At 42.0% G+C, this 19,394-nt stretch overlaps 1 pseudogene; it reads right to left on the bottom strand.

The window, feature by feature from the left end:
* Nucleotides 1-512: 512 nt before the first annotated feature.
* Nucleotides 513-19,331, bottom strand: LOC129814361 (selenoprotein F-like; annotated as a pseudogene).
* Between the last annotated feature and the right edge of the window lie 63 nt (nucleotides 19,332-19,394).

Raw genomic sequence — 19,394 nt, 5'->3', positions numbered from 1 at the left:
TCAGGGGACTGCAACCAGACAAGTCAACAACAGTTCTAAATCTTTCATAATTTTCTAGGTTTTCAGTATGTAAAAATATACATTTTGTGTAGACTTTTTCCCGCTTTTACACAGGAGTCACTTACAAATCCCCCCCCCCCAAGCCCACAACAGGCCAGTCAATCACCACCATGCAGAGGATGGGAAGAGAGACAACCAAAAATGTATCATTCCTGTTAGATTCGGCATTAATAAATGTGAATCTGCATTGAGGATAGGGTTCTGCATTTCAAATGGCCTACCATAACATTGAGTTAAACTGAGTAGTGGACTGTACTCATACCGGCCATGGAAATTAACATGTGATACTATTTTCTTCCACTAGATGGCATGAATGTTACACCCTTTGGCAAATCAAAGCTACCCTCCATGTCATACTTATGGTTTTCGTGAGTGTCAGACTACCAGAAATATGCAACACAGCACAATTAATTTAATGCAGTGTATGCTCAAACAGATGACACACAAAAAAATAACATGAGTCATTTTATTAATTGTAGCGTTTTTCCTCCCCATTCAAATTCACACACTGGGGAATCCAGTCTCTCTCCACTGCAAGATGCCCAGAGTGACACACAGGGACATCAGGTCTCACATCCCAAAATGTGGTTTACTGTGAGGCCTTCACTAATGTGTTCCTCCCCGAAACATCTGCATGAGGCGAATGACTTGCCCCCTAGCCCCCCCCCCCAAGCTCCCACCGCTGAAACCATAAGTCATATTTCTTTTAAACTAGAGAGACAACTGACAGTTGGGAGAATAAACTACAAAAAAGGTAACAAGCAGTGAACATCTTTACAGACTCTCTTTGTCTACTTCATTTCAATAATTTTGATGTTAATGCCAGGTATTTTGCAGGTAAGTTCAAGTAGTTCAATCTTTACGAATCTATAAACATCCGTTTTACATCCTGGCACATGTCAGTTCACAAAATCTACGGACGAAGTTCATGATTTTCAGTTACTACAAAAAAAAAGTCCAATAGCGCAGTCCCTTTAAACAATAAAATCCAAAACAGTGCACAAATTTGTAGCCCCCCCCCAAAAAATGTTGGTGATGAGTACTACAAATCGGTATTATATACTTCCAACTTCTCGCTCAGGAATTCTTCCACACTATCCGTGTTCCACTTGAGGATGCTGAGTTCTTCAGCAATGTTCCCGTTATCGTCCAGCAGCTTTAGTATAGGGTCTGCGCCTCTCACATACTGAAACAAAAATAATAGAGGACTATCAGGACTGCGGCCAAACAAAGTTAACCAATTCCAACATAGCCATTGTAATGCCTATAAGATAATAAGAACTCCCTATAAGGTGTAATATTGAAACATTATGGTGTGGCATAGGGTTCATTCCATAATGACAGGAGATTATGTTCAAGACAATGTGGTTATTTTCATTCCAAAGTTGTAGAAAAGACGTCAGAGAAACAACCACTTCTTTATTGCATTTAACTCAACTAATTAATTGTACGCAACAGGCAAGAGTGAATCTACAATTCATGTTGTACCTTAATTTGAAGACCCTTGAACATCTTCGGCTTGTCAGACCTGACAAAAGCTGTGGACACAAAAGGTCAACAATATCAAAGGTTTAATGAATTAATCAATTGATGGACAGTTCTATTTTTTTTGCACAAAGCTTGTAAACAGAAGCCGTTGGGAAAACATTATTCGGTAATCAAGTCAAAAGGGACCACAGTTGTGAACGCGAGCGTGCAGCTGTCTGGAACACAAACAGTGCCATAAGGTAGAGAGCTCCGAGGCTCTACCCCACACAAAGGCAGGCTACAATAACAGCCCCTTCACAGCCAACTGACACCCAGATGACAACGGACACCAATAAGCGTTACCAGGTGAGTGGTCCCGCAACAACACGTTGACACAACTCACCTTGGACTTGAGGGAACCTCCCCAACTTTCATCCACACACTTCCAGGATGGCCCCAGGGTAGAGCTGTGGAGGGGAAAGTACTGTGTTAAGTCCTGTGGTTGGTCAGGGTGCGGCTCAGGATGCACATGTTGTTCTACTGGAGCCCTGGGAGCTCAGCTCACATCAATTTTAAAAAAAGAACAAGAAACTGGACTAATACATCAGCTCATCACTAAAACCAGCAAAACAACTCCAGACGTCAAGGGCCACAAGCTAGTTCACCTCCTTGCCTTTTTAAACATACTTGATTACGGCGTGGTAACTAGCAATCCCTGGTCAGTCAACGATATGAATTCATTCATTAAATTGCCAGGGAGAAACGAAGAAAAGAAAAAAACAGCAGGACTACGGCCCTCGAGAATTGGAGCATCTTTGTCCTAAACCATTGCTGAGATTTATCTTCGCAATCCTTTGGCCAATAAACAATCCAACTACCTTCCTGACTATTCATTTTTACACACTGACGCCCACCCAAAGTGAAGCTCCTGGCGTTGAGTTGGGATAATGTGATTCTGGGCAGTCTGATTCGTAAACGTGGTAGACAGGCTCTTCATCAGGGTCATTAAACTGTGAGCCTCTGCATATGGAAGGGTTCTGACGGATGGCAGCTTTGTGACCCGCTGGTAATCAAAGCTCCACACCAAAACACAATAACTTAGCGGAAATTGGAGTGTCAAAGCAGTATTTCACAGGCACGCTGTTGCTGGGAACACAAATTAAATTACACCAGCAAGCTTCCTTTCCCTTAAGCCAGGACAGCAACATTTATTCTCACAACACACTGCATGGGAGGAAGTCACAGTTTTGTTGATTATGGGTGCATATCGACAAAGGCTTGGCAGGGGGCACCTGACACACGCTAACTCGGCATACATCAATAAGTGCGCAGGAACTGGTCATATTTTATGTAAATCACCTGACTTTTCAGACATTGCTGTGAATGGAGGACTGTCGAACATTAAAACAGAAAGATTATAGGCGGTATGGCTGAATTTGAGTAAATGTATAATCATCTCGCGATCGACTGGTTGGGCACCCCTGCGGTAGACCATTCCATACTTATGGGCCGGCTAAGGAGTATTGGTGTCTCTCTGAGGAGTCTTTGGCCTGGTTTGCTAACTACCTCTCAAAGAGTGCAGCGTATAAAGACAGAACATCTGCTGTCTCAGCCACTGCCTGTCACCAAGGGAGTACCCCAAGGCTCGATCCTAGGCCCCACACCTCTCAATTTACATCAACAACATAGCTCAGGCAGTAGGAATCTCTCTCATCCATTTATATGCAGATAGTCTTCTACTCAGCAGGCCCCTCCCTAGATTTTGGGTTAAATGCTCTACAACAAAGCTTTCTTAGTGTCAAACAAGCTTTCTCTGCCCTTAACCTTGTTCTGAACACCTCCAAAACAAAAGGTCATGTGATTTGGTAAGAAGAATGGTCCTCTCCCCACAGGTGTGTTTACTACCTCTGAGGGTTTAGAGCTTGAGGTAGTCAACTCCTACAAGTACTTGGCAGTATGGCTAGATAGTACACTGTCCTCTCAGCACATATCAAAGCTGCAGGCTAAAGTTAAATCTAGTCTTGGTTTCCTCTATCGTAATTGCTCCTCTTTCAACCCAGCTGCCAAACTAACCCTGATTCAGATGACCATCCTACCCATGCTAAATTACGGAGACGTAATTTATAGATCGGCAGGTAAGGGTGCTCTCAAGCGGCTAGATGTTCTTTACCATTCAGCCATCAGATTTGCCACCAATGCTCCTTATAGGACACATCACTGCACTCTACACTCCTCTGTAAACTGGTCATCTCTGTACACCCATTGCCATACCCATTGGTTGAAGCTTATTTATAAAACCCTCTTAGGCCTCACTCTACCCTATCTGAGACATCTACTGCAGCCCTTATCTTCCACATACAACAAAAGTTCTGCCAGTCACATTCTGTTAAAGGTCCCCAAAGCGCACACATCCCTGGGTGGCTCGTCTTTTCAGTTCGCTGCAGCTAGCAACTGGAATGAGCTGCAACAAACACTCAAACTGGACAGTTTTATCTCAATCTCTTCATTCAAAGACTCAATCATGGACACTCTTACTGACAGTTGTCGCTGCTTTGCGTGATGTATTGTTGTCTCTACCTTCTTGCCCTTTGTGCTGTTGTCTGTGCCCAATAATGTTTGTACCATGTTTTGTGCTGCTACCATGTTGTGTTGCTACCATGTTGTCATCATGTTGTGTTGCTACCATGCTGTGTTGTCATGTGTTCCTGCCATGCTATGCTTTGTCATCTTAGGTCTCTATGTAGTGTTGTGTAGCTCTCTTGTCGTGATGTGCGTTTTGTCCTATATTTATTTTTAATCCCAGCCCCCGTCCCCGCAGGAGGCATTTTGGTAGGCCATAATTGTAAATAAGAATTTGTTAACCGACTTGCCTAGTTTAATACATTTAAAAAAGTTACAAAAATGCAACCACGACATGCTCACGAATCCGCGGCAGAAAGATAAAACAGTTCCGTAATATTGGACATAACTTTTAAATTATTTTATCTGGAGGTACACGGTCTTTAGCGATGTAAAGGCGCGAGGATTGAATGTAGCCGTGTTACGTTCTGCGCTTACAAGGGTCCGTGAGGAAATAGTTTATCTGGTGCTTCCCTCTGCAATACAATTTTCAGTTGGCTCTCATTCAACTGACTCACTTACTAGGCAGGTTAGCGCGAGAGTGCGTGATACAACGACTAGAGCGAGCGGCTCCCCCTGTGGGCCAAAACAAGCACAACACCCCTTGCCTATAAATACTGTGAATTACAAAATGCCATACATTTAGTCTCTCCCACCCTCTACAGGAAACCTAAACATGAGCAAAAACAGTACTATTAATACAGAAATTACCCCTTTTTCACAGCAACTATTGTCTTTTCTTTGATGTTACAGACAAACTAGGACCAACAATAGTAGCCTGCCTCTGACTTCATCAGAAACGTGCCCATATGATTATAGAAATAAATCAATATAATACCAACCTCTTTTGAACTGGGGGGGGGGGGGGGGTATTTATTTAATGCATTATACTGCCATTGTGCTATGGTAACGCACAATTAATAAAGATGGTACCATATGATAATTATTGGTACCATTTTTCATAATTATACATTACCATGGTAGAATGTATAATGCAGGTTAAAACCATGGAATTTCCATGATCCACAACTACCATGGTATAAATTAAGCGATATTATTATTATTTGCGTGCATGGCAGTACCACCATACTTCAAGGCTAAAACCATGGTACATTTTCATGAGTCAGACCATGGTATAAGTACCATAGTAGTACCATATTGAAATAACCATGCCCATCCCTAATGTCATGACCATTTTTTGGGCATTTTCTAAAACGATTAGAGTAAAAACTCATTAGAATGGGCCAAAACCCAAAAAGGCCATTGCTGGCTTGCTCCACTAATGGAACTGGAGCGACAGTAATATTAGCCTGCAGAGAGGCAGCAGGGCCGTAGGTGCAACTGAAGGATCATTTCTGGACAAACAGAGAGATTTGATTGACAAAATGTCCTCTATGCTCATCGAGGCTCATTAAAACAATACAAAGTCCTTTCGCAAATATTAATAATGCAGCAGAATGTAGTAGTGCCATCTCCCAGGTCTCCTAAGGATTAAGAAGAGAGGCAGAAATGTGATGTTTTTAGCTCAACATGGAAAATGGCAACCACAGCCTTACAGTACATGTTTCCCTTTGTGGCACAGTTGTCAAGAGGGTGGCGCTCGTGAGGGTTCCCATACACAGTATGCACTTACTGTAAGTCACTTTAGGAAAAGTGTTTGCCAAGTGGCATATAATTATACATTACAGGACTGAGGTAACAATCAAGAAGTGACATGAGGTGTGCTGCTGCTCACACTGCTCTCTGTAGGCTTGCTCTCCTAAGTAGTGTTGCTAGGATACCACAGCACGTGGGCTTAGTTTAATCAAGCAGAAATGACAGTTGTTTTGTACTCCACCACCTGAATCAGCTTTCAGTCTATTTGAGTAGTCGAAGGCTTGTTAAGGACAGAGTGGTAGTGTGATGATACTGCTATAACTGCAACCTTTTACCAACTTTCAAACACTGGGACATGTAAGCTGCAGTGGCGGTCGTTGCCGTTTAAGATGAGGGAGTAGGGCTGTTCAACGTGGCCGTTTAGTCACGGTAATTAGGCTTGTGCAAGCTCTGATGCGGATGGTCATTAGTAGCCTACCAAACCTGCTACGCATCACTATTGTCTCTCTAACCACTCTGACATCAAAGCAAATGTAATGTAAAATACAGCCCACGAGGTCATGTTGCACAACAATTCTATAGGCTATGCAATAGCGTGAGAAAACCGAGTTAAATGGCCTCTATTAGAAAGAGGATCCCATCAGCTTTCTATAAGCTATGCCTACTATATTTATTTCTCAACTGTCCTAATATTAAGCACATTGCTTATCTTTACATGAGTATAGCCTACCTGGCTGACACGAAAATGAACCACACACACACACAGTACCAGTCAGTCAAAAGTTTGGCCACACCTACTCATTCAAGGGTTTCTTTATTTTTACTATTTTATACATTGTCGAAAAACAGTGAAGACATCAAAACTATGAAATAATACATATGGAACCATGTAGTAACCAAAAAAGTGTTAAACAAATCAAAATATTTTATATTTGAGATTCTTCACCCTTTGCCTTGATGACAGCTTTGCACACTCTTCGCATTCTCTCAACCAGCTTCATGAGGAATGCTTTTCCAACAGTCTTGAAGGAGTTCCCAGATATGCTGAGCACTTGTTGGCTGCTTTTCTTTCACTCTGCGGTCCAACTCATACCAAACCATCTCAATTGGGTTGAGGTCGGGTGATTGTGGAGGCCAGGTCATCTGATGCAGCACTCCATCACTCCATATTTTGGTCAAATAGCCCTTACACAGCCTAGAGGTGTGTTGGGTCATTGTCCTGTTGAAAAACAAATGATAGCCACACTAAGCGCAAACCAGATGTGATGGCGTATCGCTGCAGAATGCTGTGGTAGCCATGCTGGTTAAGTGTGCCCTGAATTCTGAATAAATCACTGACAATGTCAACAGCAAAGCACCCCCACACCATCACACCTCCTCCGTGATTCATGGTGGGAACCACACATGTGGAGATCATCCGTTCACCTACTCTGCATCTCACAAAGACATGGCTGTTGGAACCAAAAATGTTAAATTTGGACTCATCAGACTATAAGGACAGATTTCCACCGGTCTAATGCCCATTGCTCGTGTTTCTCGGCCAAAGAAAGTCTCTTATTATTGGTGTCCTTTAGTAGTGGTTTCTTTGAAGCAATTCGACCATGAAGGCCTGATTCACGCAGTCTCCACTGAACACTTGATGTTGAGATGTGTCTGTTACTTGAACTCTGACATTTAATTGGTCTGCAATTTCTGGAGGCTGGTAACTCTAATGAACTTACTCTCAGCAGAGGTAACTCTGGGTCTTCCTTTCCTGTGGCGGTCCTCATGAGAGCCAGTTTCATCATAGCGCTTGATGGTTTTTGCGACTGCACTTGAAGAAACTTTCAATGTTCTTGAAATTTTCCGGATTGACTGACCTTCAAGTCTTAAAGTAATGATGGACTGTCGTTTCTCTTTGCTTATTTGAGCTGATCTTGCCATAATATGGACTTGGTCTTTTACCAAATAGGGCTCTCTTCTGTATACCACCCCTACCTTGTCACAACACAACTGTGTTGACGGTTCCCATTGATGATGATAGTGGGCGAATATGGTGATTTGAGACTCGTAGTATGATGGGATAGTTTGAAGCGTAGGGGACGGTTCTGTCAGCATGACAAACTCTCTGACCTTGTCGGGGCGTTGCTACTTACTTATGTACAGTTTATAGGAGATAGGAATGTGATTTTAGGTGTAATTGAATCCATCTTAACAAAAATACTTTCATCATTTTCATATTACATGCACAACTTATTGGATGGCAACTTGACAGATAAAGGGGTTCTACTTTCCAAGTTAAAGTATTTTGTTCATACAGTTAGTGACGTCACAAAATGAAAACCAATATTACATTTGTTTTCCAATTATTGTTCCATTATTCACCGTTTACCGTGTTAGAGTTTCGGCGGGAAAAGTCTTAACAAAGAACATTCCTTGGGTTAAATACTGAAGCGGGAAAGAAAGTCTTCTTCTACAACAGGGCGTGAGGTGTCAAAACCCCCACCAGCTCCTTCCTCCCCTCTTCTGTGGGTGAGAAGGTCCGGTTATTGTCAACCATTGCCAAGCTGATCTGACACATTGTGATCCTCACAGGACAGTACTGTGTGCAAACCTGCAGTGTGTGCAAACCTGGTCAAGAACTACAGGAAACGTATGATCTCTGTAATTGCAAACAAAGGTTTCTGTACCAAATATATTAAGTTTTGCTTTTCTGATGTATCAAATACTTATGTCATGCAATAAAATGCAAATTAATTACTTAAAAATCATACAATGTGATTTTCTGGATTTTTGTTTTAGATTCCGTCTCTCACAGTTGAAGTGTACCTATGATCAAAATTACAGACCTCTACATGCTTTGTAAGTAGGAAAACCTGCAAAATCGGCAGTGTATCAAATACTTGTTCTCCCCACTGTATGTATGTATGTATGTGTATATATATACACTGCTCAAAAGAATAAAGAGAACACTTAAACAACACAATGTAACTCCAAGTCAATCACACTTCTGTGAAATCAAACTGTCCACTTAGGAAGCAACACTGATTGACAATACATTTCACATGCTGTTGTGCAAATGGAATAGACAAAAGGTGGAAATTATAGGCAATTAGCAAGACACCCCCCAAAACAGGAGTGATTCTGCAGGTGGTGACCACAGACCACTTCTCAGTTCCTATGCTTCCTGGCTGATGTTTTGGTCACTTTTGAACGCTGGCGGTGCTCTCACTCTAGTGGTAGCATGAGACGGAGTCTACAACCCACACAAGTGGCTCAGGTAGTGCAGTTCATCCAGGATGGCACATCAATGCGAACTGTGGCAAAAAGGTTTGCTGTGTCTGTCAGCTTAGTGTCCAGAGCATGGAGGCGCTACCAGGAGACAGGCCGCGGAGACTAGCGGTCGACCGATTATGATTTTTCAACGCCGATACCGATTATTGGAGGAACAGAAAAAGCCGATGCCGATTAATCGGCCGATTTTTTTCTTTATTTATTTGTAACAATGACAATTACAACAATACTGAATGAACACTTATTTTAACTTAATATAATAAATCAATAAAATCAATTTAGCCTCAAATAAATAATGAAACATGTTCAATTTGGTTTAAATAATGCAAAAACAAAGTGTTGGAGAAGAAAGTAAAAGTGCAATATGTGCCATGTAAGAAAGCTAACGTTTAAGTTCCTTGCTCAGAACATGAGAACATATGAAAGCTGGTGGTTTCTTTTAACACGAATCTTCAATATTCCCAGGTAAGAAGTTTTCGGTTGTAGTTATTATAGGAATTATAGGACTATTTCTCTCTATAACCTTTGTATTTCATATACCTTTGACTATTGGATGTTCTTATAGGCACTTTAGTATTGCCAGTGTAACAGTATAGCTTCCGTCCCTCTCCTCGCTCCTACCTGGGCTCGAACGAGGAACACATCGACAACAGCCACCCTCGAAGCAGCGTTACCCATGCAGAGCAAGGGGAACAACTACTCCAAGTCTCAGAGCGAGTGACGTTTGAAACACTATTAGCACGCACCCCGCTAACTAATCTCGGGAGTTGATAGGCTTGAAGTCATAATCAGCAGAGCTGCTGGCAAAACGAAAGTGCTGTTTGAATGAATCCTTATGAGCCTGCTGGTGCCTACCATCGCTCAGTCAGACTGCTCTATCAAATCATAGACGTAATTATAACATAATAACACACAGAAATACGAGCCTTAGGTCATTAATATGGTCGAATCCGGAAACTATCATCTCGAAAACAAAACATTTATTATTTCAGTGAAATATGGAACCGTTCCGTATTTTATCTAACGGGTGGCATCTATAAGTCTAAATATTCCTGTTACATTGCACAAGCTTCAATGTTATGTCATAATTACCTAAAATTCTGGCAAATTACTTCGCAACGAGCCAGGCGGCCCAAACTGTTGCATATACCCTGACTCTACGTGCAATGAACGCTAGAGAAGTGACACAATTTCACCTGGTTAATATTGCCCGCTAACCTGGATTTCTTTTAGCTAAATATGCAGGTTTAAAAATATATACTTCTGTGTATTGATTTTAAGAAAGACATTCATGTTTATGGTTAGGTACCTTTTTCGCAAATGCGCACCGCATCGATTATATGCAACGCAGGACACGCTAGATAAACTAGTAATATCATCAACCATGTGCAGTTAACTAGTGATTATGATTGATTGTTTTTTATAAGATAAGTTTAATGCTACCTAGCAACTTGCCGTGGCTTCTTACTGCATTCACATAACAGGCAGGCTCCTCGTGGAGTGCAATGAGAGGCAGGTGGTTAGAGCGCTGGACTAGTTAACCGTAAGGTTGCAAGATTGAATCCCCGAGCTGACAAGGTAATCTGTCATTCTGCCCCTGAACAAGGCAGTTCCTAGGCCGTCATTGAAAATAAGAATGTGTTCTTAACTGACTTGCCTAGTTAAATAAAGGTGTGTAAAAAAAAATATATATATATTTTTTTTTTATCGGCCAAACCGGTGTCCAAAAATACCGATTTCCGATTGTTATGAAAACTTGAAATCGGCCCTAATTAATCAGCCATTCCGATTAAACGGTCGACCTCTACTGTAGACCATTGCAAAAACAGTGTGTTTTAATCAATTATTTGGTGTAGTGAATATATTTAGTATAGTTTTATCTAAAAAGGATAACTTTAATGTTTTCACAATTGTTATGAAATTCACTGAGGATGGACATCTCCTTCCTCCTCTGAGAAGCCTCCACTGGTCAGCTGATAATGGTGAAACGACACAAAGATTATTATCTTCCCAGCAATCATAGACTACAGCGAACTAATAATAAAAAGGGCTGAGCAATATGGATAAAAATCCATATAGCTGAATCTCTGGTGGTACTATACTTTCCGAATGCACTGCAGATCACAAATTAAAAGATAAAACCCACACACAGTAGCAATGTATTAATTGAACAGTACATTTGCTATCCAACTCATAATTGAGAGCTGAGAAATTAAAAGTAAACCTACAGAAACCTGAGAGCATCCTCTTTCCAGCTGTGACAAGAGGATAGCTGTGTTTCCCCAGCAATTGGATTTTAAAATGTTATTCAATCATAACAATTTGTAAGTCGCTCTGGATAAGAGCGTCTGCTAAATGACTTAAATGTAAATGTAAATAACACTTACGGAGCATTTGTCCCTCTGGGAAATAAGAGTGTGACTCGCTCGACACAGCAGCAGGCCTCGGCGAAACAGATACATGGGCAGGCAGGCAGGCAGACACTTTCATTATAGGAATCATGACGATAAAGTACTTTACTGTTTTACTAAATCATGGTTTTAGCCTCCTAAAAAAACAGGCTGTTTTTAGTGAGGTGAATGTACAGCCCACACAAATGCAACCAATTCATTTTTTAAATTCCCACAGGCAGGTGTCAAAAGGTCGCAAAAAGGGACTAAAGGGTTGCAGTCTGGAGCCCTGCCTTGTAGGCTTTTCACTATATGCATACTCTAACTTTTGTTTTACTTCAATGAAAAAGGCCTCCATATTTGCAATCAACACTAGCCTAGGCAAAGGCTCCTCTCTCGCTTTCTCTCTCTCCTCAGCAGCAGAGCAGCCCCGGACAATTTATTTTATTGGCCAAAAGCCAGCAATTACCTGCTAACGGAAACTCTGTGCCCCAGTGGCTTTCCATAGCACCCCTACACACATCGTGGTGCGCTCTGACTATTGTGCTGATGGCGCAAAATCTGTATTCTCTTCGCTAAACCTTTCACTCAATCATTTGAACTTTTTTTTCTGTTTTTATACAGGGACATAAAACTAAAACTGAGGGGGCACAAGTTTCAACTGAGGGAGCTAAGCCCCCTTTTGCCCCATTGTGGAGCCAGGTATGTGCTGATATACAGTGCCTTCAGAAAGTGTTCACACCGTGACTATTTCAGAATGTTGTTGTGTTACTGCCTGAATTTAAAATGAATTAAAATTTAGGTTTGTGGTCACTGGCCTACACATATACACAATACCCCATAATGTCAAAGTATAATCAAGTTTTTCAAAATTTTTACAATTAAAAAAGAAAATCTGAAATGTCTTTAGTCATTAAGTATTTGACCCCTTTGTTATGGAAAGTCTAAATAAGTTCAGGAGTAAATATTTGCTTAACAAGTCACATAATAAGTTGCATGGACTCACTATGTGCAATAATAGTGTTTACCATGATTTTCAATGACTCCCTCATCTCTGTACCCCACACATACAGATAATTGTAAGGTCCCTCAGTTGAGCAGTACATATCAAAGACAGATTCAACCACAAACATCAGGGAGGTTTCCAATGTCTCGCAAAGAAAAGGAGACATTTAATATCCCTTTGAGCATGGTGAAGTTTTTACACTTTATATGGTGCACCTATACACCCAGTCACTACAAAGATATAGGGGTCCTTCCTAACCCAATTGCCGGAGAGGAAGGAAACCGCTCAGGGATTTCACCATGACGCAAATGGGGACTTTAAAACAGTTACAGAGTTTAATGGTTGTGATAAGAGAAAACTGAGAATGGATCAACAACATTGTAGATACTACACAATACTAACCTAATTGACAGAGTGAAAAGGAAGCCTGTACAGAAGACAAATATTCCAAAACATGCATCCTGATTACAAAAAGCTAAAGTAACACTGCAAAAAAATGTTCTGAATACAAAGTGTTATGTTTGGGGCAAATCTAATATATTACTGAGTACCACTCTCCATATTTTCAAGCATGGTGGTGGCTGCATCATGTTATGGGTATGCAATCGTTAAGGACTGGGGAGTTTTTTAGGATAAAAATAAATAAAATGGAATGAAGCTAAGCACAGGCAAAACCATGGTTCAGTCGACTTTCCACCAGACACTGGGAGATTATTTCAATGCTATTCATTGCCTACAGCTCAGCATTCAGCACCATAGTGCCCTCAACGTTCATCAATAAGATAAGGACCCTGGGATTAAACACCTCCCTCTGAAACTGGATCCTGGACTTCCTGACAGGCCGCCCCCAGGTGGTAAGGGTAGGTAACAACACATCCACCACGCTGATCCTCAACAAAGGGGCCCCTCAGGTGTGCGTGCTCAGCACCCTCCTGTACTCCCTATTCACTCAGGACTGCTCGGCCAGGCACGACTCCAACACCATCATTACATTTGCCGATGACAACAGTGGTAGGCCTGATCACTGAAAACAACGAGACATTCAATAGGGAGGAGGTCAGAGACCTGTCCGTGTGGTGGCAGGACAACAACCTCTCCCTCAATGTGATCCAGACAAAGGAGATGATTGTAGACTACAGGAAAAAGAGGACACGAGCACACACCCATTCTCATCGACGGGGCTGCAGTGGAGCAGGTTGAGAGCTTCAAGTTCCTTGGTGTCCACATCAACAACAAACTAACATGGTCCAAGCACACGATGACAGTCGTGAAGCGAGCACGACAAAACCTATTCCCCCTCAGGAGACTGAAAAGATTTGGCATGGGTCCTCAGATCCCCAAAAGTTCTACAGCTGCACCATTGAGAGCATCCTGACTGGTTGCATCACTGCCTGGTATAGCAACTGCGCGGCCTCCGACCGAAGGGCACTACAGAGGGTAGTGCGTACAGCCCAGTACATCACTGGGGCCAAGCTTCCTGCCATCCAGGACCTCAATAACAGGCGGTGTCAGAGGAAGGCCCTACAAATTCTAAAAGACTCCAGCCACCCTAGTCATAGACTGTTCTCTCTGCTACCGCACTGCAAGAAGTACCGGAGCCCTAAGTCTAGGTCCAAGAGGCTTCTTAACAGCTTCTACCCCCAAGCCTTAAGACTCCTGAACATCTAATCAAATGCATTGCCCCCCCCCCCCCCCTATTTTCCACCACTGCTACTCTCTGTTATTATCTATGCAGTCACTTTAATAACTCTTCCTTCATGTACATATTACCTCAATTACCTCGACTAACCAGTGCCCCCACACATTGACTCTGTACTGGTACCCCCTGTGTATAGTCTCGCTATTGTTATTTTACTGCTGCTCTTTAACTACTTGTAACTTTTATTTCTTATTCGTAGTTTGTAAACTGCATTGTTGGTTAGGGGCTTGTAAGTAAGCATTTCACTGTAAGGTCTACATCTGTTGTATTCGGCGCATGTGACTAATACAATTTGATTTTGACCTTTCAGCAGGTCAATAACCTAAAACACAAGGGCAAATCTACACTGGAGTTGCTTACGTAAGAAGACAGTGAATGAAAGAACATGACATGGATGCAAGTGACCTAGTCGATCCTTGCTTATACAGCTCACTACATCCCCTCCTCGCCTCTCATTGGCACTGGTCTGAGTAGGACTGACCGGGTGAAACTCAGGCTATTGATGAGCTTCCAGCACATTATTGTCACCCGAAAATGATTTTCCAATAAGTGCAGATGAATGGACAGGGACAACAACAATTGATATACCCATAGATAGTCTAAATGCAGCCTAATGTCTTACCTTCCTGGACTCCATATGGGCCTCCTGCTGGCAGCACTGTTTGCAGACAGGCTGGATCGAGCTCAGGCTGAACTCCCCCAGCAGGTCACAGGAGCTGCACAGGAGGTTGCTGGAAAAGCCCAGCTCCCTGCATGACTCGGAGGACAAGTTGGCTCCATATGCCGACAGCTGAGCAGGAGACAATGGGAGACATTGGATTGGTTGTCACATTACTTATTCTTAAGTGCATCTCCATTTAGCCACAACAGTGGCACAGATAGAGTATGGGCTGGCATACCAATCAGTAATGTGGAGGAATCTCAAATTTACTTTTGATTTATTTAACTAGGCAAGTCAGTTAAGAACAAATTCTTATTTACAATGGATGGCCTACCCAAAGGCAAAAGGCCTCCTGCGGTGATGGGGGCTGGGATAAAAAAACAACTAATAAATAAAGGACAAAACTCACATCACAACAAGCGAGACAACACAACATAAAGAGAGACCTAAAACAGCATAGCATGGCAGCAAAACAACAACATAGTAGCAGCACATCATGGCAGCAACACAACATGGTATCAGCACAAAACAGGGTGCAAACATTGTTGGGCACAGACAACAGAACAAAGGGCAAGAAGATAGAGACAACAATACATCACGCAAAGCAGCCACAACTGTCAGTAAGAGTGTCCATGATTGAGTCTTTGAATGAAGAGATTGAGATAAAACCGTCCAGTTTGAGTGTTTGTTGCAGCTCGTTCCAGACGCTAGCTGCAGAGAACTGAAAAGACGAGCAACCCAGGGATGTGTGTGCTTTGGGGACCTTTAACAGAATGTGACTGGCTGAACGGGTGTTGTATGTGGAGGACGAGGACTGCAGTAGATATCTCAGGGGGGAGTGAGGCCTAAGAGGGTTTTATAAATAAGCAACAACCAGTGGGTCTTGTGACAAGTATACAGAGATGACCAGTTTACAGAGGAGTATAGAGTGCAGTGATGTGCCCTATAAGGGACATTGGTGGAAAATCTGATGGCCGAATGGTAAATCAAATCAAATTTTATTGGTCACATACACATGGTTAGCAGATGTTAATGCGAGAGTAGCGAAATGCTTGTGCTTCTAGTTCCGACCGTGCAGTAATATCTAACAAGTAATCTAACAATTTCACAGAAACTACTCGAGAGCACCCTTACCTGCCGATCTATAAATTACATCTCCGTAATCTAGCATGGTCATCTGAATCAGGGTTAGTTTGGCAGCTGGGTTGAAAGAGGAGCAATTACGATAGAGGAAACCAAGTCTAGATTTAACTTTAGCCTGCAGCTTTGATATGTGCTGAGCGAAGGACAGTGTACCGTCTAGCCATACTCCCAAGTACTTGTAGGAGTTGACTACCTCAAGCTCTAAACCCTCAGAGGTAGTAATCACACCTGCAGGGAGAGGGGTATTCTTCTTACCAGACCACATGACCTTTGTTTTGGAGGTGTTCAGAACAATGTTAAGTGCAGAAAAAGTATGTTGGACACTAAAATCTTTGTTGTAGAGAGGTTATCCCAAAATCTAGGGAGGGGCCAGCTGAGTATAGGACTGCATCTGCATATAAATGGATGAGAGAGCGTCCTACTGCCTGAGCTATGTTGTTGATGTAAATTGAGAAGAGCGTGGGGCCTAGGATTGAGCCTTGGGGTACTCCCTTGGTGACAGGCGGTGGCTGAGACAGCAGATGTTCTGACTTTATACACTGCACTCTTTGAAAGAGGTAGTTAGCAAACCAGGCCAAAGACCCCTCAGAGAGACACCAATACTCCTTAGCCGGCCAACAAGAATGGAATGGTCTACTGTATCAAAAGCTTTGGCCAAGTCAATAAAAATAGCAGCAGAACATTTCTTAGAATCAAGGACAATGGTGACATCATTGAGGACCTTTAAGGTTGCACTAACACATCCATAACCTGAGTGGAAACCAGATTGCATAACAGAGAGAATACTATAGACATCAAGAAAGCCAGTCGACTATTTTTAAGTTCTTCAAACACTTTTGATAAACAGGGCAAAATAGAAATAGGCCTATAACAGTTAGGATCAGCTTGATCGCTCCTTTAAATAAATGACAAACTGTGGCTGCCTTCCAAGCAATGGGAACCTCCCCAGAGAGGAGAGACAAGTTAAAAAGGTCTGAGATAGGCTTGGCGATGATAGAGGCAGCAACCTTAACCTCTCTTGGGTAGGTGGCAGTATTTTGAATTTTGGATGAATGAGGTGCCCAATGTAAACTGCCTGTTACTCAGGCCCAGAAGCTAGGATATGCATATGCATGGTAGTATTGGATAGAAAACACTCTAACGTTTCCAAAACTGATAAAATAATGTCTGTGAGTATAACAGAACTGATATGACAGGCGAAAACCTGAGGAAAATCCATCCAGGAAGTGGGATATTTTTGATGTGGGTACTCTTCTATTGAATGTCTATACAGTATGTATTTGGATAGGACCCAAATTGCAGTTCTCATGGCTTCCACTAGATGTCAACAGTCTTTAGACATTGTTTCAGGCTTGTATTCTGAATAATGAAGAAGAATGAGACCATTCTTTCAGTCGACTCTAGAATGAACCAGAGCTGTTTTGAGCGAGTGACCCGATTGCGCGCCATTCGTTGTTTTTCCTTTCTATTGAAGACGCTATTGTCTGGTTGAAATAGTAGCGATTATTTAGACAATAGACAACCTGAGGATTAATTATAAACATAATTTGACATGTTTTGACGAACTTTACCTGTACTATTAGGATGTATTCGTCTGCATGTCGTGACCGCCTTTGAGCCAGTGGATTACTGAACAAAACGCGCCAACAAAACATTTTTGGGACATAAAGAGGAACTTTATCGAACAAAACTAATATTTATTGTATAACAGGAACTCTTGTGACTGCAACCATATGAAGATCATCGAAGGTAAGTGATTAATTTTAATCGCTTTTTCTGACTTTTGTAATTCCTATACTTGGTTGTAAAATGTTTCTATGCTTTTGTAAGCGGGGCGCTGTCCTCAGATAATCGCATGGTATGCTTTCGCCGTAAAGCCTTTTTGAAATCTGATACAGCGTCTGGATTAACAAGAAGTTAATCTTTAAACCGATGTATAACACTTGCATTTTTATGAATGTTTAATTTGACTATTTCTGTATTTTGAATTTGGCGCTCTGCAATTTCACTAGATGTTGGCCAGGTGGGACCCTACCATGCCACCTTCCCATAAGAAGTTTTAAAGAAGAAAGAGTCTAAGCCAAATGACCCAGATGTTTTTTTGGGGTCAAGTTTCAGGAGCTCCTTCAGCACCTTGGACACCTGCAGGGAGAAACTTTGTAGTGTGGCAGGAGAAATAGAGGGAGGAGCACTGTGGCTAGTCACATTAGAAGGGGTGGGAGATGAGGAAATGTTGGACGGGCAAGAAGGCATGGCTGAGTCAAATAGGAATCCTGACTTAATGAAGTGGTGATTAAAGAGCTCAGCCATGTGCTTCTTGTCAGTAACAACCACATCAACTTTAAGGGACATGGGCAGCTGTGAGGAGGGTTTATTCTCCAGGTCTTTAACCATTATCCAGAACTTCTTGGAGTTAGAGAGAGAACTGCTCCTTAAAGTAACTAACTTTGGCCTTCCGGACAGCCTGAGTGAACTTATTTATCATTCGCCTAAATGAGAGCCAGTCAGCCTGAGTATGCGTGTGCCAAGCCTTTCGCCAAATGCAATTCTTGAGGTGGAGTAACTCTGCAAGATCACGGTCAAACCAGGGGCTTAACCTGTTTTTAACTCTACATTTTCTTTATGGGGGCGTGTTTGTTAACAATACCACTGAAAATTTCAAAAAAGAAGGTCCAAGCGTCTTCGACAGAGGGGATCAAGCTGATTCTATACCATTTTACAGAGACCAGTTCATGAAGGAAGGCTTGCTCAAGTTTTTTAGCAAGCTTCTATGACAAATCAGGACAGTTCCTTTCATTGAGCATCCATTACTAACACAAAGTAGTGTTGTGGAAATTCCGTACATAAACATTAATTCATATACACGTGTTTATTATATACACATCATTGGGTCGTGTGCATGTAACCCGTTTAAATGATCGCGTTCATCTTCACAGAAATACAATAATGAGGTTAGCTAGGTAGAATGTAATCTCAGCTGCTGACTGTCTCGCCGTGGTTGGCTCTTCCCTTTGTCACTTCAGTCTTTCATCTATCACAACTCGCGTTAAATCGGGTTTGCGTTAAAGTGCAGTATGTAAGTGTTAACGTTTAAGATGTACTGTCATTTGTAGCTAACGTTACCTGGTGAACGAAACAACTTTAGGAAAACGGTGCGATTTTGATAAGCCACGTCATTCGTTTCAAGATATCTAGACTGTCGCGGCAAAGGAGTGGGTATAAATCGAGGGTAACAAAAGAAAATCTGCCATCCGATAAACGCTGTGCTATGTATACGTGTGGATATTCTTATTTTTGTTGATAAACCTACCGTTTGTATGAGAGAAAGAAGCCACAGGAGATACACCTCCCCAGGCATTTTGGAGATTGCTTTGTTAGGGAGGGAAATTGAGGACCCATTAAAAGTAGGAAGTAGTACTGCCAACTGCCTGATGTCCTGTAAATTGCAATATACACGCTTTTTGGGTTCTCTTTATATTC

The sequence above is a fragment of the Salvelinus fontinalis genome, chromosome 17, assembly GCF_029448725.1.
Source record: "Salvelinus fontinalis isolate EN_2023a chromosome 17, ASM2944872v1, whole genome shotgun sequence".
Classification (NCBI taxonomy): domain Eukaryota; kingdom Metazoa; phylum Chordata; class Actinopteri; order Salmoniformes; family Salmonidae; genus Salvelinus; species Salvelinus fontinalis.
Note: the sequence above shows the minus strand (reverse complement) of the source record. Positions and strands in the feature narration are given on the sequence as shown.